Source organism: Mus musculus, chromosome 2 (assembly GCF_000001635.26).
Source record: "Mus musculus strain C57BL/6J chromosome 2, GRCm38.p6 C57BL/6J".
Classification (NCBI taxonomy): domain Eukaryota; kingdom Metazoa; phylum Chordata; class Mammalia; order Rodentia; family Muridae; genus Mus; species Mus musculus.
In genome coordinates, this window is record NC_000068.7 from 138,637,734 (window position 1) to 138,656,849 (window position 19,116).

Consider the following 19,116-nt stretch of genomic DNA (forward strand, 5'->3'; position numbering starts at 1 on the left):
ATCCTTTTCTATTATTCTCCAATTTCCTTTGCTTTATTCTACCATCCTTTCCTTGAAAGCCCACCTTTTCATTGTGCTTTACTAAGTTATTGACATTTACTGGTATTCCAAATGAAACAGACATATGTAAAATCAAAGGGACAGCATCGCAAGTGCGAGAAAACATGTAATATTTTTTGGCAGGGGTGGGGGCTTGGTTACCTCACTCAGAATGAACATTTCATCAATTTCCTACAAATTTCACTTTTATTAACAGATAAATAATATTCCATTGTGTAAATGTACCATATTTTGCTTGTCTTTTCACCATTTGCTTGACACTGGAAATTGTCTCTGCTTATTTTGAATAGAGAATAATATGGATGAGCAAACATTACAAAAATAGAGTCTTTGTGGTATATGCCCATTATCCGAGTGCTAGTAACAGGCTCTCCTCGGGCCTATGATTGTTTTCATTATTAATCTTCTGGTATTCCATCTTCCATCCTACCCTACCATGGTGTAGCTAGATCATGTGTACTTCAATTTCTGGCTTTCAGGAGAACCTCCAAACTAATTTCCATAATAGTTGCAGCAGTTTTCACTTCTAGTAGAAGTGAATGTGTGTTTTAACTCTGTCAGATCCACATCAACATTTAAAACTGTCATTAGTTTTTAAAATCCTGGCTATGCTGATTAGAATGAAACCTCAAATTGGTCTTACTTTCTTGACCAATTTGACTTTTAAGGATTTTGAAAATATTTTAAAATGTTTTCTAACAATTTTCAAGTGAAGGAGATAAAGAAAATATGAATAGAAAAGGAAGACTTTAAAGTATTCCTACTTTCAGATGATTGGGCCTCTGAAGAAAAATACCTTAAAGATTCTACTAGAGTACCACTCCACCTGGTAACACAAATAGTAGCACAAAATATTAACACACACACACACACACACACACACACACACACACACACACCAGTAGCTTGTCTATATACAAATGACATGCATACTGAGAAAGAAAACAGGGAAACAGGAAAAAAAATAAACATTTACATTAGCCTCAAAAATATCTTCAAAGCAATCTAAACAAAAATGTGAAAGATTTGTACAATGAAAACTTTAAGACACTGGAGAAAGAAATTGACAAATGTACCAGATGATAAACAGATTTCCCATGCTCATGAATCAGTAGGAATAATATCGTGGGTAACCCAGGAATTAAGATCAAAAGCTGATAAATGAGACCACATGAAATTAAAAATCTTCATCAGAGGAGAGCATCATTCAAGTGAAGAGAGGGCCTACAGAATGTGGGAAAACAGCTATCTTCATCCGACAGGGCATTAGAAGAATATATAAAGAAGTCAGAATACTAAACCAGAATGCACACAACCCAATTTTGAAATTGGTTCTTGCCAAGAGATGAACCACAAACGTCATCAACTTCTTAGTTCTGATGTCATGTTCATAAAACTTTGTGATGACAATGAAAAGTTTTGCGATATGCAAAATGGTAGCCTCTAACTGTACATGACTGAATATAATTTGAATGTAATAAAGGAGACGCTTGTTTCCTTAGTCACAACAGCTACATTTAAGTGTGACTAGCTTTCAGTATACTAATCACTATTTCTAGTGTTTCACTTTATGTCAATGAGGTGAAAATTGTCCCCTGGTGTCTCAATAGGTCAAAATGACGGATTAATTTGGTAAGTTTTAAGCATTACTTTGTCCTATTGAGAACTGACTTAAATTGATGAGGTTCAGTTCAATTTGTTTATTCTTCTGAGAAAGGTTCAGTCACTTGACCTAATAGGAAAGATTCATCCCCTCACTCTAGAGACAGTCTTCAAATCTGCATGAAACCTCACCTCAGCTCTAAAGTCAGATTACTGCCAAAATATGCCTGACCACACACCTTGCTTGTTCTAAAGGGTCTAAACTTTCTCCCTCATATCAGGTGATTCCTCTCATCTACATTCACAAGTGATGTGCCTCCATTTCTATAGTGTGCTTAGCAAGTGCAAAGATCTGACTTTTAATCTCAGTACTGAATATGGAAGGTCTAGTGGCCTATAGCTGTTATCTCAGCACTTAGGAGCTTAAGGCAGAGAATCATGAATTCTAGGTAAAATTTTTGCTACATAAAAATTTTGAAGCCAGCTGGGAATATATGAGGCTTTGGCTTAAAAAAAAAAAAAAACCAAAAAAACAAAAAAAAAAAAAAACAAAAAAACAGGAAGACACAACATAGATACTCAAGTTTTACAATGTAATACTTTGCCATGATTTTTCAATCAAGCTCATTAGCATAGCCATCACCCAACTTAGTAGGTGATGAGAATACTTAATTCTAATCTTAGCAAATTACAAATGTGCAACGAATTACTGTTAACTATAGTTACTGTGTTGTATATGAACTCTCCAGAAATGGTTTATCTTATAACCCTACATATTTGTCTTTTGATAAACAACTTGTGTCTTCTTCCTCAAATTTAGCGCTACCATTCTAATTTGTTTATGTGAGTTTGACTTTTGTAGACTCCATATAAAAGTGACAATAAAATATATTTCTCCTTTTTCCAATTAGTTTACTTACCATTTTGTTTTCCAAATTTACCCAAGTTCTCACAAACTAACAGTTATCTTTCTTTGAAAATATTTTTATTAATGATTTGAGAATTTCATTCATTGTATTTTGATCACAAATCATCCAATTCATTCCTCACAGATCTATCCTCAGTACCTCATAAATGTTGTGACATTTTATTATTATTCATTAATCCATAATTTTCTGTTTGTGCTATCCATACATTTCTGAGTAAGAGGCCTTCCACGGAAATTTGGTTTACCTACTAGACACCACATATCAAGGCTGGTCAACTCCTAATGTAAGGTTTTCTTCTTGTAAAGCTTTAATGATATTCTTTTTATACATGCTATATTTTCTTCAACGATTGTGATAGTTTCGTCCATTGGAATATGCTTCACAAAGGGGAAGTGGAACTATTAGTAGGTATGGCCTCACTGGAAGAGGTGTAACCTTGTTAGAGAAAGTGTGTCTTCATGGAGGCAGGTTTTGGGGATCTCTTATATATGCTCAAGTCTGGCCAGTGTGGTCCAGGGCCTCCTCAAGGCTGCCTGCTGAATACAGTCTCCTGTCTGCCTTTGGATCAAGATGTCTTTCTGCAAGCTGCCATAATCCCCACCATGATCATAATGAGCTAAACCTCTGAAATTGTAAGCTAGCCCCAATTAAATGGTTTCCTTTATAAGTATTACATTGGTCATGGTGTCACTAGACAGCAATGAAACCCAAACTAAGACACTCATCATATGTTGATTCACAATTAAATTTATTCCATATTTAGGCTATTACTACTAATACTATAATGATCGTGGAAATGCAGGCATAACTTACAGATAGTAGTTTTGTTTCTTTTCAGCTTCCATAAAATATTAACCCTAAACAAATGCATCGGATTGCACCTAAGCATATAATGGACTTAGGCAACCAGTAATCTTTTTCATTATCTGTTAAATGCTGAATTATGTATGAATCAGGCTGACTATACAATTCCTGAGGAGAATACAGAATAATCTGCATTCTACACCCCATGCACGCAAACAAATGAATGGCTTTTTCTGATTTCTAGAACATACAAATAACTTGAGCACCATTAATGTTGCCAGTGCAAATCCATTTCTGAAATCCATTGTGATCATTAAGAAAATTGCTAGCCTCACTAAAGAAAATTAATTTGTGACATCAATTATGCTAATTAAGCAGGCATTAGGTAGTGTTGGGAGATCAGCAATGCTGAGGCACTTAAAGTAATCACTTTCAGAGTGCAGGTCTTTGATGAAATATTAACAAATCACATGGCAGGTGCATTGCTTCTCAGGATAACCCAGTATTTCAATAGTGTAGAATAAAGTCAATGTGCATGTATATACTTTATATTTTCAAGGGGGCATTTTAAAGCAGACTTCACACTACTCTTTCCATAAATTATTGCGAAAAGTATACTCTCCCATGAAGTTCTCAACTAAAATTATGAGAAGACTTACATTTTCTCACTTTTAATTTTTATTTTGGTAAGGGTTTTATAGTGATTTCTAGACTTAAGACCTTTCTTCTGTAAAATCTGGCAAATGTAATTCCTTATTTTAGAGTTTCTAAATTTCTGCTGTTTGTTTAATATGTAATCCATTGTATATAAATATTTCAAGGAAATGAAAGTAATATGTATATTAATTTTTACTTAGAAATATGTATTTTAGTACTTTCTAAAAGTTCCCAGTTTTATTCTATATTAGTTAAATTCTTGGTATATTTATTTACCTCCTGTCTTCTTCATCATTCAAACACTGGCAAACCCATGTTAATATTCATCTTTGGTTATGATTTTACCTGTCTCATCTTAAAGTTTTTAATTTATACATTTGGAGAATTAACTGTTACTCTATGGACAATGCCTTGTTACTGATAAATTTATATGATGAGTATATATTTTAAATATAAAAATGACATTTTAATTTGAGCCATTTTTCATTTGGCAGTAAGATAAACTTTTGGGAATTTATTATTAATGTTATTCAGAAAGGATACAGGGATGGCATAATTTCAGAAGACTTGTAGGCTAAAGAGATTATGTTTCTTCTTACTTAGGAATAGTGTATTGACTGTGTACAAATCATTACTGGTGTATGGTCCTTTGCAGTTTTCCTAGCTTTGACTTCAGTTATCAGTTAGCACTTACACTGCTCTGTTTTGTAGGAATGATAGGAATGCTTTTTTTTCTTTTTTGCCTTTCTACCAGTTTAAAACAGTGTAACCAGCAGCTGTTTGCTGAAGGCTTCTCTGTCTTCTCTGTTTAGTTGCTTCTGTGAAGATGTTGAGCTATTTTCCCAGAATGCTTTAAGTCTTTCCTGCAGCTTTTAGATCTTTGTTGCTTTTGATTCTGATTTTCATGATTTTTAAGCCTCATCAAATGTGTCTACAACTCTCAATGAGCCTTTTATTCGCTGAATACAGATCATTTCTAACCTCATTCTCTTTCATCTCTTCATCTTTTATTGTTAAATTCTGAAAGATCTCCCAGTCTGTCCTTCAGTTTCTGCCTATTACAGGTTAGACTGACCATTATAATGACTATTTTCCTTCTCCCTTCTATAAAGTTTCCTGTTGAATTTCCTAGTGTCCTTTCCTTAGAACTCTTCCTTGTTTCCCAGGTCTCTTGTGTTTATGCTTAACCTTTTATTTAAAAAAACAAAAAAACAAAAAACTAAGGTTCTATGTTCACACCCCTTCCCCAAGGATTTCTTGTCTCTGATTTATTTAATCAACACCTTCTTTCTTTGTCAACAGAAATGTAATCATTCACTCAGTGATTATTTGCTGAACATGCATTTTATTCTCAATAGCACCTTTATTAAACACAGGCACTAAACAAAATGATTACATGAATAATTAGACTGATAAATTGCAAAGTGCCCTGATAGTGTTTGACTCTTAGTACTTGAACAGAGGCCACCTTAGTCTGGGCCATCAAGGAAGTACTCCTTGAGTGGGTTATATATGAACTAAAAATTTAAAAGAATAGCAGGAGTTAGGTAAATAGGGAGAACGTGGTGAGCTCAAGAAGCTAAAATTTTGAGTTCCTCCAATTGTGCTTATCCTTGAATTTTACAGCATAAAATCCTCTTTTTCTTGGTCTATGTATATTTTAAGAGATCCTGTGTTTGTATTTTTTTTTTTTTTTGTGTCATCTTTGTTAAGGCAAGTGGTTCTTTAAATCTGCTCAAGAGTCTATTGACAATCTATGTTCCTCAGTTCTGTTCCTTTGGTGATGGATCTGTCATCGTAATTATTGTGTAGTGTTCCCAATGGTGCTATGCAGTATGCTTACCAAGCAGGACTTCAACAGTCACAGTCTTCTATATGAATTGGCTGAGATGGCTTTCTCACCACCACCGACAGGAATGTCAACTTCTGAGGCAGCACTAGATACCAATGCATTTTGAGTCAAAGTCAAACTGGTTAAAGTGCTTGCTTCTCCTTTTCTCCCAGTTACTGTTCACGATGCAAAGTCTAAGGAATCCAACCTCAATGGCTTTATAAGGAGAGAAAATTCTTTCCAAACTTTGGAAGTAGGTCCCTTGGCCCCTTGCTTTTGGGATTCTGCTTGCTTTGCTTACTTCGTGTTCTGTGTACTTATATGTGTTTCCAGGGTATGTGAGAAGTTGTAACAGATTTATTTTAAACAAGAAGTTTTTCTGTATGTATTTTTACTTTGTAGAACTTCTTAGAACTGGTAAATTTAGAATTAAAGTTTCTTCTGGTCACTTAAAATATCTTGTAACTGGAGAAAAATAAAAATAGCACATATGGAACCTAGTTTGGTACTTTTTTTTATTAACTTACTCTATTTTTGACTGATATGAACCAGTGAGGACAGGAATAAAACAGCAAGGAAAAATGAACATAAATCTCTGAGAAGGAGCTTCAGTACTGATGTTCAGTATGACCTTCTGGGAATCAGATTCTCTCATTGCTTGGGGGAGGATTTCAGACAACTCAATGTTTTAGGTCTCTCTGAGGCCTTGATGATCCAAGCACTTTTCTTTACCATCTTCATATTGTCACCTAGGATCCTATAAGAAATGTAGATTCTCAGAACCTTCCCACAACTAGTAAATGTGATCTTCAAGAGCTCAAGATTCTAGCAGATTTCTATGTTCAGCATTCTAGAAATGTTGAAGGGTTCTGTTTGTTCTTCTTGGCTTAATTAGCTTCCAACAAGCCAAGTCTGCTCCCCTCCCCTCTGAAATTAGTGAGATGTAATATTTGTCCATGGATTGGGAAACAGTAAAACAATATAACACATGTAGTGTGTAATGATAAAATCTGAGTACCAGAAAGGACTCCATGGCTTGTCCTTGGCCCATACCCCAGAGTTACTCTCTAGCTACTTCCTAGCAACAGTCAATGTACTTTCAGACCGTTTGTGATTGTTTATGGCTTTGCATCAAAGCACCCACCTGTTGCCTTAAACCCCTTTGTTTGCTTGCCATTCCCCATAAAACCTTATTGTAATACCCTCCTGCTGAGGGCTTGAGGCTGTTCCACCTTCCTGTCCTGCTGTGTCAGGGTTGGAGAACCCAAGCTCAAGCTTGTAACAAAGACCCTAGTGCTATTACATCAGAGTGGGATCCTGGATGGTCTCTTGGTCTTCACCAATGTGTTCTGGCATAAGACTATTTTGCTAAATAGATATAGTATCAAACTGATTTCTAAATTTGTATCTTTATACCCACGAATTAATACAGCTCTTAGACCCCATCTGAAAAATGTCAGCCCAAGTGTAGAGAAAAGGTGATTGTGGGTTACTCAGCCATAAGTGAGACATCTGTATTATATCCTATGCCCACAGCACAGGCACTATCATGGAAGAGGGGGAAGAAAGATTGTGAGAGCCAGAGTCTAGGGAGGACTGCAGCAAAACAGTATCTTTGAGACATGGCAGGAACAGTATACTCACAAACTCTCACGGCTGCTCTGGTTGCCTGTATAAGACCTGCACAAGATCAAGCCAATGAGGATCCCAGCATCGTGTAGGAGGGGTTGAATCTACTCCAAACTCAGTAACTATAGACAATCTGTGGCTTCTGTGAGATGAATAGTCAGATTTCTTCAAGGGTTCCTGGTAGGTAGAGCAAGCTCCAATGTTAGGGCTCATACCCAAAAGAGTGAGAGCAGTACAAATTAAAGCTAATGGATTACTGAATAATAATAAGAAAGAAGACATAAAGTTGAAGGGTGGTCAGGAGGTAAAAGTACATGTGGGAGGAGTTATGAGAAGAATTGCAATAAATGTGATCAAAATATATGTGTGAAATTCTCAAATAATTAAAAGGCTATAAAAATATAAGAAAAACAGCAAGTATTTAATTTCCTTTGAAGAGTGAGAATTTAATTTTCTTAAAATATGAAAACATGACATTTTTTCTTTTTTTAAAGTATAGAATAGAGTGTATTCAGGGCATGGGGAGGGAAGTCAAGAGGGTAGTAGAGGCAGAGAAAGGCAAAGAGAAGGAAAGAGAAGTAGAGGCTGGCCATGATCATATGGAGAGAGAGTAAAAGAGAACGGGGAGAGAGAGAGGGAGCAAGAGAGCAAGAGGCAAGAGAGAGAGAGAGGCAAAAGAGTAAGAGGACATTTTGTTTTCTGTGATTGGATAGTTGAATGGTTTCAGACAAGTCATGCTATATATACCAGACTGGCCTTGAACTCACAATCTTTCTGTTTCAGCCTCCTGAGGGTTGGGGTTGCAGGCATATGCTACCGTACCCAGCTTTAGAATTTTATTTTTTCTGGCTTATTTCATTTAACATAATGTCCACTTATTTCATTCACACTGCTACATTAGCACAGGATATATTTTATGGGGAATTGACAGTCCCCCATCCCTACATATAAGAAACTTTGAGTTAAAGATTATCAAACATATTTTTAGCTCAAAAAATTCAACACATTCCATTTCTCCCCAAGGCAAGAATAAAAGTAAATTTATCACAGCTTTGGAGCAAAATCAGTTAATATAATCCCAAGTGCACAAACTTGATTTCTTGGGATTTATACAATATTAGATTGAAACTCAGATGTCAAAGAGCTAGAAGGGAAGACATTGATCTTGTGTGATGCCAAACCCCAGAAGACATCCTGAAGTTTGGATGCTCGTGGAGATTAGGGTGTTGGGAGAAGAATCCCCGTCCACAGTTCCATCCTCTGAGCCAATTCTAAGGCCTAGGATGGTCACAGGCAATATTACTTCAGCAATGGTATTGTTTTCTTCCACCCATTTTTTCCAAGGATTATTGTAAATTTGACAAAAACTCAACCTAGTACTCACTTATCTTTTCCTCTCTGCTATGGTCATATTAAGTATCTTAAAGAGAGCCATAGGTTTGCTTTTTGTTTTTTTCTTATAAACCTGCAATTAACTGGAGACTTGCTGGGTTGGGCTATGCCTGACCAATCTGGACTCAGCTGGCCCAGGTGCTGAAGTATTATTGGCAGGGTAGACTAGGGTGGTGGCTGGCCCGAGTGGGCTTTCCTGGGATAATGCAAATATCTTTCCTGGTCTCTCTCATCTGTCTAGAAGGCTAACCTGTGGCAGTTATTGTGGGAGAAATCTAAGTATTTCTGACTTTACTTCTCAGCTATTAATGTTCTCTTAGCCTGAATGAATCACATGTCTTACTCTCTTGACTAGCATCCCAAGCTTTCGGCTTTCTGTTCAAAGAATTGTAGAAGTTAACACACAGATGGAAAACTAGCAAGGAAATGTATTCAGAAGCAAAACTATAACTCATATTGGACACACTGCAAGGCAGTAGCATGCTTCTTGATTTACAACACTCAAGCGCAGTAGTTATTGTTTAGGGCTTTGTTTTATGGAGTTTAGGAGGAGGGGGTGTTGCTTGGTATGGCCTTGGTTATGAGTGGCACTCTTCATTCAGTGACAGTTTGGATAAGCCTTTCTCTACTGCATACATAGTTTTCTATGATGCATCTGATTCTAATCATATGCATGCTTGTGTGGTTGAATAGAGGCATAGAGATGGACAATGGAGGATTTTCCCTGAAAATTTATGGAGAGGGCACAGTTTGGCTTACTGTGAATCTACCGAAAACTGGTTTGGGCTGGATTGGGTCTATTTCCTGTAGTTCCTAGACATCTTCCAGGGCATGTTTGAATAGAAACAGGGCATTGCCATAGGCTTGTCAAGGAGGAGTCAGAAGCATGGTATAGGTACTGTCCTGTGAAGATAAAGGTTGCAGCTTGCCAAAATTTACTATGAGAAAAGGACTGTTGTATTTGTAGCTTTAGCCAAGTGGAATCCCAGGATACTAAGCTTCCTTCATGCCTGGCAGCCTCACAAGGGTAGATCCAAAGTTACAGTAAGAGGGGCTCAAGATGTCCAGGGTACTAGGTGTGACCACAGACAACTGTGATGAAACAAATTCAATGTAGTTTAAATAAATTCAGTATAAAGCTACTGCACATGCCCTGAAGCGGAAATTAATGGGAACTCAGCTTGAGAAATACCAAAACATGAATGGACTCCCTTTAAAAAAAAAATAGAGTTTTAGAGCAATGATTTCTCTCAGACAGGTTTCATGGACTATAATAAGAAATATACCAGACTGGTTGGTACAGACCTGTCATCACAACTACTTTAGAGACTAAAGTGGGATGATCTCATGATGGAGAGGAGACCTCCCAGGGCTACAAAGGAAGTTCAACTCTACTCAGCCAATTTAATGATACCTTTTCTCAAAAGGAAAAGTAAAAGAGGGCTATGGATATTGCTCAAAGGTAAAGTGCTTGCTTGGCATGAAAGAGTCTCTGGGTTCAATTCCCTGCACTGAAGGAACCATGCTAAGCCCAGATACCAAGTGGGGTGATTGATGGCTTGGTACTAAGTAAGTTTAAGACACAGAAAAACAGATGGTAAAAGTCCATCTTTTCATACTTTGACTTGGAATATGTCATATATCTTTCCTTATATTAACTCACCTATCTAGGTGAGTTATAGAATATTATTAGATATATTATTGCCTGATGAATTACTAGCTGTAAGTACTACCATGACTTTTGTTTTTGACCAGTAATCTGTACCAAGGTTTTCAATGGTTTACCTAAGACGTTGTCATACAATGCTTGTAAAGTACCTTTACATAAGCATTTAGGAACACATATAGTTGTCAATGATATCAAGAAAAATATATATATACAATAATACAATACATATAATCAAAATCTGTGATTGAGATGAAGTATGTGACTGAACTGTTCTTTTGTTACAGAGAAATCTGTGTCAGAGACCTGTGGACCTGAGAGGACAGCATCGGTTCAAAATCTGGGAACTGTCCCAAGCATGTATTAGGATGCAAATTAATTTGAGCCTTGTTTCCCCTGCTCTTGCCACTGGGAGCGCATTGGGTGGGAAGGTTAATTCAGTGCAGCCTTATCTCCCGTGGGCACTGCTGGGGAGCCTTGGAATCATTTTGTTTCTCATCTCTGGAAATGGAATGTGCTTTGCCTCACTGATGAGTAGGGGAGGAAAGAGGTCAACCTGGAGAGATTAGGATGCCTACCAAGGCTCCCTGTGCTGCAAGGGGTTATTAAGGATCCCAGAAGTGAGAGGCTGCAGTTAGTTTTAGTTCTGAGGAGCTGTGTCTGTAAGGCTTTCTGTGCAGCTGTAGGACATTGCTGAAGTCCCCCTTCCCTGACTGCTGCTTCCAAAGAGAACATCCACACATGAGCATGTATCTGACACTGAAGACAACCAAGATCCAGTTCAGCCAAAGGGAAATAAAATGCATACACTTTTCAAGCACTTTTTCATGCCTATCATCCATGTGTTTGCTGAATTAGAATAATTTTGCTGCCTGACAATAAAAAGAGCAGGACCAGGGATCCAGAGATTGGTAACAGTTTTTTTCCAACCACTATGTGTGTGTGTGTGTGTGTGTGTGTGTGCACACGGGCGTGTATTTATGTATATATATGAGTGTGTATATATGTATATATGTGTGTGTATATATGTGTGTATATATATGTATATATGTATGTATATATATATATATGAGTGTGTATATATGTATATATGTGTGTGTACATATATGTGTACATATATGTATATATGTGTATATACATATATACATGTATGTGTATATATAGATATGTATATATATATATATATATACATATATATATACATATGAGTATATATGTATATTTATATTTATTGCAGGAAAACAGAAATTCCTACAGGTCCTGAATATTAACACAGTGCCAGGACACATTTAAAGAACGATTGAAAATACGCAGTGAGAAGAGTGTGTATCTAAATTCTCAGCAAAAACTTTCTTTAAAAAAGTTGAACTTTCCTATATGCCTAAGGAATGTGGAAAAATAACCTAGCACTGAGTCCACCATGGCTCTCAAACCCAGTCCCAGTCTCCTGTTTGACATCATGCATCTTTATCCTCCTCCACCTCTCTCTCCCCTTTGTCTCATTAGCTCAGAGTCTTGCCTGCCTGCTTATTTAAACCCTACCTCATTCCACTCCCTCTCATTTCCAAACTCTCTGCTTAACTTAAGTAGATTGTTGACTTATTCTATGAGTACAGCATGAAAGCCTCCAAGAGTTAAATGTAATATGAATAAATAGATTTGTGGGGGTCAATAAATTCTCAAATGACTCATGAGTCAAGTTAGTTTTATCCTCCACATATCCACCCCCTATAAACTAAAAATATTCAATAAAAGAATCTTCCACTCACTTGCAACTGAAGTATTTTCTGTAGAATTATGGAAATCCAGATCATGCCAGAGAGTAAGTTGATATATTTTCAAGTAAAGTCATTCATCTGAGAAAATTTCACTATTCCCTTGCCTCCACAGTAGCCCTGCTCCCTGACCATTGCTCCCTGGGGAGGGAAGTATTTCCTAGGAATAACTCCACAACAAAACATTATTATGATCTATATATGTTATTTTGCATGTCTAGTACTTAGTTTTCTAAAGCACAATTAATCTGTATTGTGAGTTTAGTTGTGACACCTAAAATATAGTCAGTTGATTTATGGTTGATGTTCTTACAATGAAAATCAGGCAAAGATAGATGTTCGTAAAGGAAAAGTTGTGTGAATTGATTCAAGAATAAGAAAACCACCTCCAAGCCAAGGGGAACTTTCACAGGCTTCAGGAGGAGTAGATGTGCTGAAGCCTTGCTTTCGGACTGGTCTCCTGTAGAATACTGAGATGGGTGTCTGCTGTTTAAGTTCTTGAAGGAGGCATTGTTAGCAGCAGCCCTAGAACACGAACCTGCAGTGGCAACATTTTATTAATATTTTACGTAACCCCACTCATCAAAAATTCTATCACTCAACAATCGGATCTACATAAAGATATTTAAAAATTTTCCAAGTCCATTGTGGATTTGATGCATTACATCTTAGTTTCAACCATCCACATATCAAGTAGGAACTACAGGGGGCTTATGGCTTCCATACTGAAGGACTTTGGTTTCTGGTAAGCTAAGACCTGAATAAGAGCTCTATCTGTCTTTATTTTCCAGGATACTAAGGAACATATTTAGTGGTGTGGTAGACTGGGCAATGAAGGAATAAGTAGAAAAGTCTTATAGTAATAAATGAAGAAAATAATACTTAGTATTTTCCTAAAAAAAAAAAAAATGGCCCGATAAAGCTGCCTGAGAGGCTCTGCCAGTGCCTGACAAATACAGAAATGGATGCTCACAGCCATCCATTGGAGGGTGCACAGGGTCCCCAATGGAGGAGCTAGAGAAAGTGTCCAAGGAGCTGAAGGGGTGTGCAGCCCCATAGGAGGAACAACAATATGAATTAACCTATACCCCAGAGCTCCCTGGGACTAAACCACCAACCAAAGAAAACACATGGTTGGACTCATGGCTCCAGCTGCATATGTAGCAGAGGTTGGCCTAGTAAGTCATCAATGGGAGGAGAGGCCCTTGGTCCTGTGAAGGTTCTATGACCCAGTATAGGGGAATGCCAGGGCCAGGAAGGGAAAGTGGGTGGATTGGTGAGCAGGGGGAGGTGGAGGGGGTAGAGGGTTTTCAGGGGGTAACATTTGAAATGTAAATAAAAAAATCTAATAAAAAGTTAAATGATTTATTTATTTATTATATATAAGTACACTGTAGCTGTCTTCAGACATACCAGAAAAGGGCATCAGATCTTATTATAGATGGTTGTGAGCCACCATGTGGTTTCTGGGGTTGGAACTCAGGACCTCCAGAAGAGCAGTCAGTGCTCTTAACCACTGAGCCGTCTCCCCAGCCCTGTATTTTCCATTAGTCAGGTTTCCGTGTAGAAGAATTCAGGTATGTTCTTCCTCCACAGAATCAGACAACATATAATCAAAGCAATTTGAAAACAAAGTCTATGAGCCTGTACTAAAGAGATGCAGGCTTCCCTTCGTTCTTGGTGTTATTTTCTAATCAATGCAGTGTAGTATCTGTTAATATAGCATATTTCTAGATTGAGGGGTTTAAGTAAAGTAAGATAATTTAAAGCACATGGGAAGACATAGAGCGTGTTGTATTCAGACACTATTTACCATTTTACATTAGGTATTGATGGCTTTTGATTGTCATGGCAGACAGAGGTGGGGTGGTTCTGAAGTCAATATCCTAGAATACATAAAGATATCTACTTGAAAATCTCACATAAGTGTACATTCTTTTACTTTAGCAAATTGTTTGACTTGGTTTTATTATTTTAGTCACACAAATGCAGAGTTCAAATGCATTTTACCACAGAAACAAAACCAACCCACGAACAAAAATATAAAAACAAAAAACAAACAAATTCCACCCCCTCCCCACCACAAAATACCAAATTCAATGTAAACAAGCATGGACATGTGACACTGTGTTCTCTTTCCCATTCTTTAAAATCAATATGAAGAATTTGATAACTGTTTACAAGCATGGATTCCCAATTTCATTTCCTGGCTCTGGGCAGTGGGCTGACTCCTCATCTTTGAGTCTGTGCATCTTACCTGTTATTTCTATTTTCAGAATGATATCTGAGAAAAATCATTTAAATGAAGAAGAAGCAACCAGGGATGATGGAGGAGGGAGCGGGGAGGTTGGAGGGAAGATGACATATAATTTTATTCATTAACTTTCTTGCTACATCTTAAAATACCAACAGCAACAAATTATGATCTTTTTTTTTCTTTTTAATCAAACACTATCTCCAAGAAGTTTGAAGGTCTCTAGCATGCCAGAGCATGGCACACATGCAACTGATCCTAACACACATGTGCTTTCTGCCTTTCCCCTTATAAACTGTCATTTTGCCTACAGGTCACATCTGTCTTCTCTCTACGGAGAGGCAGACTTTTGTCTCTCTAGTGCATATATCCCTTCCCCCCTCCCTTGTTCCCTTCACTTCCTCCTTTATCCTCTCTCCTCCATCTTTGTCTCTTATTCTCTACCTTTTGTTCCTCTGGAGCAACTAAATCCCATGTGTGTTCAGAACTTGGTCTTGGTGTGTCCTATACTCTTTTCCCTTACAGAGTAAGCATTATATAGGACAATGGAACAAGCTATTAATAAACAGCCAAGTTTGCTTGGCTGGTGGCCAGCACAAAGAGATGGAAGCATGACCCCTGTGAGATTTTGAGGACAGAGCTGACCTCAGCAATGAAAGTGTTGGTTCTCAACTCCTGTGTTTTCCTCCTTTTCCTCTAAGTCTCTCTTCTCTTTGGTTCTGCATCACAGTGTGGGTTCAGTTCCACACACTGCAGTATTCTTGCACTGTAACAGTAAAATATAGTGCATAGTAACACTGGTTTGTTTTTTTCTGTATAATATCTCAACCCACTATAAGAAAACATAATCACTAGAGTGACATGTGATCCTCTACTAAATCCTGATGCTGAAGAACTAGGGATGCACTGCACATTATCAATAAGACTTTGAGATGAACCCAATACACTCTAGCTTTGATAAAATCACTTTGTCTGGTCTGACTACTTCATATGGGAACCACTTCCAACCCAAATCTTTGAGATCTAGTGATCTCACTGCTGCCCAGAAGTTACCCATGCTTCCTTGAAAGTCTTCAGTAAATGATATCATGTGACCCTCATGAGGCTGGGTCTTTTTGGAAGTCATTATTCCCATAGACTTCCTTAGTGATTCTCAGGCCTCTCTCTGGCCTGCATTAAACTTCACTGCATAACATTTTGTCTAGTTATCTTGTGCCCACATTTACTTCTGGGTTTTGTTTGTTTGTTTGTTTGTTTGTTTGTTTTCCCAGTAGAACAAACTGTAAGAGGCTCAACCTTTACTTTTCTTCTGAACTGCTCATTGGTCTAGCCTTCCTCCTCTGATAATGTTGACATGAGATATGGCTCTTGTCTCAAAAGGGACAGAAGAATGTTTATTCTAAGACAAACCTCAGTAAGTAAGAACCAGGAACAAGAGTTGGGACCATAACATCACAGTCCATCATGGAATCCATAACTTGAGATTTCATTAGATACAGAACAAATAAACATTGATGAGCCATTTCCCATATTCATTGTAAGAAACCACAAATTGGTAGATTACAGCATAGTGAAAAAATTATGACATAGGTCTCCAATACTGTCTTATGACGTGTTTGGTTGGTAGCTATTGATCTGCCTAGAATGTATATCACAGGTGGTACCTGATAGTGTAAAATATGTGAGATCATTCACAGGGATGGACACCGAGTAGCTAGTGAGGGGACTAAAATAGACGGGTTCAGGTCTACAACACTGATTCTCTACAATAATGACTTCCTAATCAGCCACTCAGCATTACTGAGTATTCAACCCTGGTGTGCTGTTCCCACAATAAACTTCAGAGCTTTAAATTTACACCAGTCATCTGTGTTTCTTGCCTGAAAGTCAGGAACTTCAGACACGGTTTCCAAAAGAGGCAGTTGTGATTAAGTGCCCTTCTATGTTCCTTTTCCAGTGGTTTCCCAAGGAGTATGCAAAAGAGAAGCCTAAAATCTGCATCATGCATGAGCTGGGCTTTGATTAATTCTATATTGGCCCTGTTGTGTGCCTTGGTTGCCAGGATGAATACTGCTTCCTTTAAAACATGTGTGTATGTGCTTGTGTATCTATACTAACATGTGTGTTTGTGTGTGTGTGTGTGCACATGTGCTTATGTGTGGGGGGATGTGTGTGTCTACATGCACTTTCATGCACATATGCATGGAGGCCCAGGGTTGATAGGCTCCTTCTTCCATTGCTCTTCTACCTTATTCTTTGAGGCAGGATCTCTCAAGCAAACATAGAGTTCCTGATACATCTAGCCTCACTTACCAACTTGCACTGTGTATCCCATGTCATTGCCATTTGAGGCTTGCATTATATGTCCACCAGCACATCTACTCTCCACTAGGTATTCATATGAAGTCTAAAGTCAAACCCATGTGCGCGTGAAACAAGCAATTTAACCCTGTGGTTATCTTTCCAGCCCTTCTGCAATGGTTCCTATGACAAGGTGCTTGGTGCTGAACATGAGCTTCACCTGAAAACTTCTCACTAGTGAAATCCCAAGGCCCATCCAAGGTTCAATGATTACACTGGAAAACCTGGAGGTTGGAATACATATCCTGCCTTTAACAAAGTCTCCGGGGAATTTGATGCATAGTCGAAGTTCCAAACTGCTTTCAATATTAAGAACCACTAGTGCTCATGCTCAGTCATGTCAAATTAAAATCATCTGAGGGGCTGGTAAGGTGAGATTTTTTCCTCAAAGGATATTGCAAAGGTTTGGGGGAAGGCATGCTTATGAAGGAGAGGATGCTTTCGCCAGAGAATCTGGGCTCTTTTCAAGGGTTAGACAAAGAGCATTTCCCTGTTTTGGAGGAGTTAAGCAGATGAGGAAGAAATAGTTGGAGAGGGGAAGGAGATGAAAGAGTGGTGATAATGGACAGAGAATATTCACCTTGAAGCAAGGATATTCCCAATCGCTGCTACTGGAAAGGAGGCTTGTGGTATTTTAGATCTCGGAGGCCAAAGGGTAGAGGCCTGAAGGAAGAAACTTTAGTTTGCTAAAGAGAATCATTTGTGTTTGTGTGTGTGTGTGTGTGTGTGTGTGTGTGTGTGTGTGTGTGTGTGTAGAGACAGAGTTTACACAAACATTTTTGAGAGTAAAATGGTAATTTAGAGGGTCTTCTCTGACCTTGCTATCTTTGAGTCTATGTAAGTACTATAGGAAAGGCAGATGATTATAGGAGACCTGTCTATAATATAGAATGATGAGCTACCTTGACTATAGTCTGAGAGCACAGGGCTCAGGTAACTTATTATATTTGCTGGATCCTTTCAACTTTCTGATCTTTACTACTTGGGCTTTATCTGCTGGAGTTTCTCTGCCCAGGTTAGCAACCAACCCCCTTCCTGGTTCACCTCATCCAGCCACTTTGAATTTTGGTGTTTTCTTACTGTATTATTTTCTCCATGCTAGATCCTACATCTCATCTCCATTCTTTATCTCCAATTTTGCCTGGCAACTAGCTGGAATCAATGAAAATGGGGAAAAATATACAATATACAATCCTGCTTGGACACTGTGTCAAATTTTTAAAATTCTACAAATGTTTGAGAGAAATGACTAGAATATATTCTATCTGTGTATGAAACTGTCAAGAATTAGAATAATAGAAAAAGTTTTCTTTTCTGTAGTTGGCAGGCAGGGAGGGGGAAGTTTCACATCTATCCTGAATACTCACTCCTCTGTATGGCTGCTGCAACCACTGTCCCTTTGTGTGCCCAGAAGAGCCCGATTTCCCCGGGTTCAGCTCCTTAGGTATGGGGTGTGTAGGAGGTGTACTTTGTCTTCTGTTCTACAAGGCAGGGTAGAGGTGTTAAAGCTCCCTAATGTGCTACTGGGCTACAGATAAAGAGTTTAACAGCCCGTGGGAGAGCCAATTAGAGTCAATTATAATGTAATGGAACTGCTTGTTTTTCCAGCTCGTATAGAACTCCTGTCTGCAGGAGGAATGTGCTTCTCCTCTTAGCAAGTTTGGAGCAAATCAAGGCAGTGTGTGTTTTACGGAAGCTAAACGGAGTTGTGAGATCAGTGCCTATGATGCTCAGCTCAGCTCTGCTGTTTTGGATGGGCAAAGGAAGTGCTGATTTTCCTATTCCTTTGCTTTCGTTCTTGTTTATTTATGAGTGCTGCTAAATTGTTACAAAGTACAATTGGCCTTTGTGTCTATGAGTTCTACACCCATGGATACTATCATTTGGGAGGGTAAATGTGGTGGAAATTGCTTCTCTCTGGAACATGAACAAAACACTTCTGGTCTATCATCTCCTAAATAACACTGGTTAGTAAGCATGCTTTTCCCACAGCCTCTATTCAGTTCCTGCCTCCAGGGCCCTACCTTTAGAGCTTGTCTTGGTTTACTCAATATGGATGACAGACTGCACTGCAACCTGTAAAATGAAATACATCCTTTACCTCTAAGATAATTTTTGCCATGGTACTTGCCACACCAATAGAATGCAAATTAGGA

The 19,116-nt window shown here is 38.1% G+C and overlaps 2 long non-coding RNA genes across 5 annotated transcripts in view; both read left to right on the plus strand.

Moving 5' to 3' along the window:
• Gm14061 overlaps positions 1-19,116 on the plus strand; it is a 180,037-nt gene that overhangs the window by 56,625 nt on the left and 104,296 nt on the right. The gene's annotated exons all lie outside the window — the stretch shown is intronic.
• LOC108168798 lies at positions 8,511-11,393 on the plus strand. Its single transcript, XR_001783491.1, has 2 exons — positions 8,511-10,366; positions 10,858-11,393. It is a non-coding gene; the product is annotated as an uncharacterized LOC108168798 (long non-coding RNA).